The sequence below is a fragment of the Pteropus medius genome, unplaced genomic scaffold, assembly GCF_902729225.1.
Source record: "Pteropus medius unplaced genomic scaffold, Ma_sr-lr_union100, whole genome shotgun sequence".
Classification (NCBI taxonomy): Eukaryota; Metazoa; Chordata; class Mammalia; order Chiroptera; family Pteropodidae; genus Pteropus; species Pteropus medius.
In genome coordinates, this window is record NW_024341756.1 from 222437 (window position 1) to 230479 (window position 8043).

At 38.9% G+C, this 8043-nt stretch overlaps 1 pseudogene; it reads left to right on the forward strand.

Annotated features, from left to right (window-relative positions):
- The first annotated feature begins 1905 nt into the window (after positions 1-1905).
- Positions 1906-6787, forward strand: LOC120594851 (integrator complex subunit 14-like; annotated as a pseudogene).
- Positions 6788-8043: the final 1256 nt, after the last annotated feature.

Genomic DNA, 8043 nt, shown 5'->3' on the forward strand with positions numbered 1-8043 from the left:
TTAGGGTAGTGTTAAGGTTTAAGTTAGGTATACATTTAGCATTGGGGTTAGGATTAGGGTTGAGTTTTCGTATAGGGTTAGATTTAGCATTTTCATTAGGTTTAGGGTTGAGGTTAGGGATAGGAATAGGCTTAGTGTTAGTGATGAGGTTTTGACAATGTTTAGGATTAGATTAGGGTTGAGGTTAAGATTACAGTAAGTGTTACGTTTAGGAGTAGGTATGAGGGTTCAGGTTAGGTTAGTGTTGAGGTTAGGATTAGTTTAGGGTTAGGCTTAGTGTAGAGGTTAGGTTTAGGAATTACCATTAGGGTAAGCACTGAAGTCAGGCCAAGTTTAGGGTTAGGATTAGGGTTAGGTATAGAGTAAGGTTAGGATTAGAGTGATTTAGCGTTAAGGGTAGGTATAGTTTTAGACTTAGTGTTAAGAATAGGGTGAGGTTAAATGTTAGGTAAACATTCAGGCTTAAATTAGGGTTGAGTTTAGATAGTTTTCAGCATAGGCTTAGGGTTAGAGTTATGATTAGAGTTGAGATAAAGTATAGGTTTAGGCTTAGTATTAAGGTTAAGTTTGAGTTATGATTAGTATTAGGGTTAGGGTTATGTTTGAGGTTAGTATAGGCTTAATCTTAAGGTTCTGGCTAGGTGTCAGGTTAGGTTTAGGGTCAGGGTTAGGTTAAGTTTTAAGTTAGGTATTAACTTTGGCTTAGTGTTTTTGTTAGAATTAGTGTTTGGGTTAGTGTTAAGTGTTAGAATTAGTGTTTGGGTTAGTGTTAGTGTTAAGAATGGTTTAGGCTCTGGGATAGGGTTATAGTTATTTTAGGGCTGAGGTTATGGATAGGGTTGATGTTAGCTTTACTGTTAGGTTTAGAGTTGAGGTTCATATTATTATTGTTAGTGTTATATTTGAAGTTAGATATAAAGTTAGGCTTAGTGTTAGGGTTCATGTTGAAGTTAAAATTAGAGTTAGGGTTAGGTTTGAGGTTAAGTGTGGGTTTAGATTTAGGGGTAGGTATAGAGTTATGATAGTATTAAGGGTAAGATTACATTTAGGGCTAGAGTGGGGTAAGAATGAGGTTAAATTTAGGGTAAGGTTTAAGGTTAGTGTTGAGGTTAGAATTAGGGTTAGAATTAAATTTAATGTTGAGGTAAAAGTTGTGGTTAGGATTAGGCTTAGGGTTAGTATCAGGGTTAGGGTTATTTAGGATTGGGTTTAGGGTTACTATTAGGGTTGAGGTTAGAGGGTTAGGCCCAAGTTTAGGATTAGTCTTAGAGTTCGTGTTGAGATTAGGTATAGGGTCGGGGTTAGTGTCGAGGTTAAAATTAGATTTTGGATTAGGATTAGGGTGTAGGTTAGATATAGGGTCAGGGTTAGTGCTAGGGTTGATTTGAGGTATAGGTTTAAAGTTAGGGTTATAGTAGAGTGTAGGTTGAGGTTAGTTATAGTGTTAAGCTAGGATTATGTTAGAGTTGAGGATATTAGCAACAGAATTTGGTTTATGATTGAAGTTCTGTATGGTTTTAGGGCAGTGTTAGGGTTGAGTTTAGGTAGAGTTAGGGTTAATGTTAGAATTAGAGTTATGGTTGAGATTAGGTATCAAGCTAGGGTTATAGTTTTGGTTGGTGTTAGGGTTAGTGTTGAAGTTAAGTATAGGGTTAGGCTTAGAGTTAGCTTTGAGTTAGGGTTGAGTTTAGGTGTAGAAATAGGCTTAGGAGTAGGGGTATGGGCAGGGTTGTTTGGGATTCTGTTAGGGGTTATTTTTAGGATTAGATTTAGGGTTAGTGTTAGAGTTAGGTTGAGATTAGTATTGTTTATGGTTAGAATTAAGGTAGAGTTTAAGTATACACTTAGGCTTAGGCTTAGGGTTAGGGTTAGGTTTAGGGTTGAGTGTCAGTAAATAGATAGGTAATGGGTTAGGGTTAGAGTTAGTATGGATATTAGCATTAGGGTTAGTTAGGGTTAGGATAGGGTTTAGGTATAGTGTTATGCTTAAGGTTAGGGTTGTGGTTAAGTAAAGGTAAGCCTTAGGGTTAAGTTTAGGTTTAAGGTTAGGTTTAAGTTTAGGATTAGAATTATGGTTGAGGTTTGTTATAGGCTTATTAAGATTACTGTTAGGGTTGGGGTTAGAGTTAGGGTTGAGGATAGGTTTAGGATTAGGATTAGGTTTATAGTTGATGTTACATAGAGGATCAGGCTTAGGGTTAGGGAAAGAACTAAGGTGAAGTTAAGAATAGGATTAAAAGTAAGGGTTATACATGAGTGGAATCTCCAAATTTGGAAATAGTGGGATTTATTGATATAGCTGATATTTCAACTCCCCCAGTTCTGTCCAGACATTTGGTCCTTCCTATAGCACGTAACGAAGAAGGTGATGAGGTGGGTACTGGCATAACTGACAAAAATGAAGATGAAAATTCAGCCAATCGGACTGCAGGCAAAATACCCAACTTTTGTGTCCTGCTCCATGGCAGCCTAAAAGTGGAAGGAATGGCATCGATAGTCCAGTTAGGTACTGAATGACGAAATGCTCTACTCTCAAGGTGACAGCAAGAAGAAATCAAACCTCATAATATCTTTGAGCCTGGCCCAGAACCTCTCCAATGGCTAGGGAAAATGGCACGGTTGGGTCCTATTTCAGATGCTAAAGAAAACCGTTATGGCAAAGATGATAGTAAGAGCCCATTCCCCCTGCAGCCCCAACAAAAGACACAAGTATGCCCAGAATGTGACTGTTTGGATCAAACCCAGTGGCCTGCAGACAGATGCACAGAAGATCTTAAGATATACAAGGAAACTAACCGGAAAAAAAAAAAACAAAAACAAAAACATAGATATTCTATAAGGAGGTGAACCATTTACGAAAGGCTGCCTTGGCCTTTGGTTTTCTGGACCTGCTCAAAGGGGTGGCTGACATGCTAAAAATGGAGTGCACACTGCTTCCCGACACAGCCCACCCCAGTACTACATTCCAGCTGACCCACACTGCCCAGCAGCTCAAGCTGGCCAGTATGCCTCTGAGTATGCCAGCTATGGCCACAACATCACACCTTTGCAGACAGACTTTCCTGGGAGCAGCACTGAAAGAATGTGAAGACTTCCCTGAGGCTGCCTCAGAAGCACCTTTTGCTGGTTTGAATGACTCTGCTACAGTCTGAGAAGGGTTCTAAAGGGTGGTTGGCTGCTTAGGCTCTGACTTTAGCTTTCTGGAGCTCAGTCTCTTTAAACCCAAGACACATGTTGCTCCTGCGATGGGTACATCTCCTGAGAAGCTTGAAGGACTGATGAGCACAGAGCTCTCCCCCTTCCTCAGGAAACCTACCTAGCGAGGGTCCACTGGCTTCCTGAAAGGTGTCTTCTATCAAACATAAGAACATTTTCAAGCTTCTGTCCTTGGAATAAGCAACCCAGACTGTCTGGACTTTCTAAGTACAAGCCCTACACCACTAAGTTTCAGAACTTTCTTAGAACTTGGGCAAAACTTGGTGGTAACCTGTAGGTGCTTTTGGTATGTCTTGAGATACAAACTTTTAAATAGCAACCACAAATGTATAAAATTATTCCTCACTCTTCAAGGTTTTTTTTTGTTTTTGTTTTTGTTTTTTAATGAAAATATTTCTTCTTGATGTTTTGTATAGGGTTGAGAATAGGCTCAGGCATAGGTTTTAGGTGTTAAGGTTGAAGTAATATTAGGGTTACAGTTGGGATGAGGGTTGAGTTACATAGAGGGTTAGGGTTAGGGTTAAGTATAGAATTAGGGTTGTTTAGGATTAAGATTAGGGCTTGAATTAAAATTGAGTTTAGGTATAGGTGTAGGCTTAGGTTTATTGTCAGGTTAAGTACAGTGTTAGTTTGGGTAAGGATTAGGTCTAGGGATGGTCTTGAGGTTAGGGGTAAGATTAGGGTTAGGTCTAGGATAGGTTTAGGCTTAAAGTTAGGGTTGAGGTTAGAATCAGCATTAAAGTTAGGTTTGTGGTTAGGTATAGGGTTAGGCTCATGGTTAGGGTTAGGATTAGGTTTTGGATTCAGTTTAGGATTACGGTTACAATTAAGGTTGAGGTTAGTCAGAGTTAGACTTCTGGTCAGGTTATGGTTAGGCATAGGGCTAAGTTTAAAGGTAGAGAGAATTTGGGTTAGATTTAGGTTTATGGTTAGTGTGGGTTGAAATAGGTTAGGGTTAACAATTGAGTTAGAGTTAGCAAAAGGTTAGCTCTGACTGGGATTAGCCTTAGAGTGAGGATTAAATTTGAGTTTAGGGTTAGTAATTGTGTTAGATTTCATATTAGTTAGGTTTAGGTTTGGGGTAGGTTGGGGTTATGATTGGGGTTAGAATTAGGGTTATGGTTTGGGTTAGGTTAGAGTTAGGGTTAGGGTTGAGGTAAAGTATAATGTTAGGTTTAGGGTTAAGATTAGAATTACGGTTAGGGTTGAGTATAGAATTGGGGTTAAGATTAGATTTACGGATGAGGTGAGGTTAGGGTTAGGTAAAGGGTTAGGGTTCACTTTGGGGTTAGCGCTGAGTTTATGTATAGTTTATGTGTTAAGTTTAAGGTTTGTTTGAGGTTAAGTATAGTGTTAGACTTAGCGTTAAAGTTACAGTTGATTTTAGGGTTAGGGTCAGGGTTAGGGTTGAGGTTCTGCACGTTTAGTCTTGATAGTGTTTGGGTTGTTAGGTATAAGGGTTAGGCTTAAGATTAGTGTTAAGGTTAAGATTAGAGTTAGGTGTAGTGTTGGGCTTAGGTTGGGGGTTAGGGTTAGGTTTGAGAGTTGATTTGGGTTAAGGTTAGGATTAAGGTTAAGTTAAAGGATTAATTTTAGTTTTGAGGTTTGGTATAGGGTTAGACTTAGGGTTAAGATTAGGTTAAAGAATGGGGTTAGGATTAGGATCAGGGTTACAGTTAGAGTAGGTTCAGTGTTAAGGCTAGGGTTGAGGTTAGGTTTAGTGCTACATTTAGTATTAGGTTGGAGGCAAGGTTTAGGGTTACGCTTATGGTTAGAGGTTTATTTGAGTGTAGGTATAGAGTAATGTTATATTTAGGGGTTGGAATCATACTAGAATTAGTTGTAGCACTGAATTTAAGTATAGGGTTAGGTTTAGGCTTAAGGTTAGGATTAAAGTGGGTAGTGTTAGGTTTAAGGTTAGTGTTATGGTTAGATATAGTTTTAAGCACAGGGTCAGGGTCAGATGTTGGTTAGGGCTGTGATTAGGATTAGGGTGTTAGGGCAAGGGTTGAGGTTAGATGCAGGTTTAGGGTTAGGGTTAGTGTTGAGGTTAGTATTAATGTTAGGGTTAGGATGAGGGGTGAGTCTATATATAGGGTTAGTTTTAGGTATAGGGATTAGGTTTAGAATGGGGTTAACATTAGAATAAAGGTTAGGTTAGGGTAGGTTCAAGATTAAGGTTAGTGTTGAGATTTAGGGTTAGTGTTAGGTTCAGTTTTGGGTTTGAGATTAGGTATAACGTTAGGCTTAAGATTAGGGATGGAGTTAGGGTTAAATTTGAGGGTATGTATAGGGTAGTGTAATGTTTAGGGTAGGGTGGGTATTAGGATTAGGGTTATTTTAACATTGACTTAGGTATAAGGTTAAATTTAGGCTTAGGGTTAGGGCTGAAGTAAATACAGTGTTAGGTTTAGGGTTAATGTTATGGTTGATATAGTTTTAGGCACAGGGTTAGGGTTAAGACTTGGTTTTGTGATTAGGATTAAAGTTAGTGTTAGGATTAAGGTTAGGTGTAGGTTTAGGGTTAGGATTATGGTTGGGGCTATGTATAGTTTTAAGGTTAGGGTTAGTATCAGGTTAGGTTTAAGGTTAGGATTTTGTTTAAACTGGGGTGTACAATACATGGAGACCCATTCTGTCAACCTAATATGTAAGCACAAAAGTTTATTATTCACTGGATCAGAGCACTCATGCCTACTACTGGACTATGGTAAAATTAAGTGACTGAGTGCTACAACCATGAGGAACTTAGGCAATAGTTCTGTTGGTTAAGGTGTAACATAAGTATTTGTCCTAAATGTCACAGTTTGGGTTGCTATAACAAAATACCATAAACCAGATAGCTTATAAACAACAAATGTTTTTTTTTTTTTTCTTACAGTTCTAGAAGTTGAGTACTCCCAAGATAAAGGTGCCAGCAGATTTGGTATTTTGTGAGGAACTGTGATGGTTAATCAACTGCTGTCTTTTTGCTGTGTTCTAACATGGCAGAAGGTACATGGGACTTCTCTGAGGTCTCTTCTTAAAGGGCACTATGGTGATGCCAAAACATGGCGGAGTGAGAGATGTCTCCAGATCTCTTCCCTTGAAACAACAATAAACTGAACACCTAAAACACAACGAAAAACACCCAAACTGCACAGCAGCACGTCTGAGCATGGGACCTGCTCATAAGAGTTAACACAGATCAAAATTCCAAGTGTTGGGCAGTGGACTGGGAGAAACAAAGAAGCTGCCTCTCACAGCCAACGGAGCTTCAAGTAGGAAGAGTAGGAAGGAAGAAGAAGCAACTTCCTTGAACTGCCCTGCCTGGGAGTGCTGTGAGCTCCACCCAGCCAGTGGCCTTGCCCAGTCATGAGGGCAGAAGGAAGTGGGGACGGCAGAGAAACAACAATTGATTTTTATCAGCCATGGTTGCAAAACTGAGACTGAGTCGCAACTCACATCCCCGAACCCAGAGGGCCCTCCTCCTACCCCCACCTCCCCGCGCCTCGAGACAGAACATCGTGGAGCCCCAGGAGAATATGAGCAAACAGCGCCGAAACTGTCGCTAACACTGACAGGAACTGAGACTGAGGGTGGTGAGCATGATTAAACATCTGTAAGAAAAGAAAACATTATTAAGACTTTATATAAAGCAGAGATACAAGAGGCTTAGACGCCACCTACTGGAAACCAAAAGAAAAGTGCCTTCTTTGCATCAGGCTAAAGAGAGACCTTTATATAATAAATCTTCTTTCTGGAAAGAAAGCAGAATAAACTTCCGTTAATGCCCAGGCAGAGAAAAAGGCCATTAAAAACCATGAAAAACCAAGGTGACAAGGCATCTCAGAAAGAAAGAGAAAAATCTCCAGAAAATAAGCTTACAGACATAGAAATATGCAACTTAAATGACAGAGGATTCAGGATGGTACTTCTGAAAAAACTCAATGAGATCTGAAACAAATCATATCAACAATTTCAAGAATTGAAAAAAAACCTAGATGAGCAGAATGAGTTCTTTAGCAAGGAGACTGAAACTTTCAGAAAGAACACAATAGACTTTCTGGAGATAAAGAACGCACTGCAAGAGTTGAAAAATAAAATAACAGGCTTAGGAAAATAGAGTCGACCAAATGGAAGAAAGGATCAGTGATATCGAAGACAGAAATCTAGAAATAAATCAGAAGAAGAGAGAAACCAAAGAATGAAAAATCATGAAAGAGAAATTCAAGAACTAGCTGACACCATCAGGAGAGGAAACATAAGAATAATGGGCATTATTGAAGACAAGGAAAAGGAGCAGAGACTAGAAAGCATTCTCAGATAAATAGTTGACAAGACTTTCCCAAATCTAAAGAATAAGCTAGAGCTTGGAATTCAAGAAGTCAACAGAACACTCACTTAACTCAAAAGGCCTTCACCAAGACACATTATATTAAAATTGTCAAAAATTAATGACAAAGAAAGAATTCTCACGGCAGCCAGAGAAAAGATGGTAACCTATCAAGGAAATCTCATTTGACTATCATGAATTTGTCAACAGAAACCTACAAGCTAGGAGAGAATGGAATCGAATATTCAAATGAATGAAAAAGAGAAATTACCAGCCAAGAATAGTATCTCCATCAAAGTTATCCTTTAGATATGAAGGCAAAAAAAAAAAAAAAATTCTTCAGACATATAGAGCTGAGGAAATTTTCCACCACAAGATCTGCATTACAGGAAACAATAAAGGGTATTTTTCTACTTGAAACAAAAGGACAAAAGATACAAAAATACTAGTAAGATGACTAAGAAACAGAAGCTGAAAACTGCACCCCCTGTTCAGAATAGAGTATTATACAT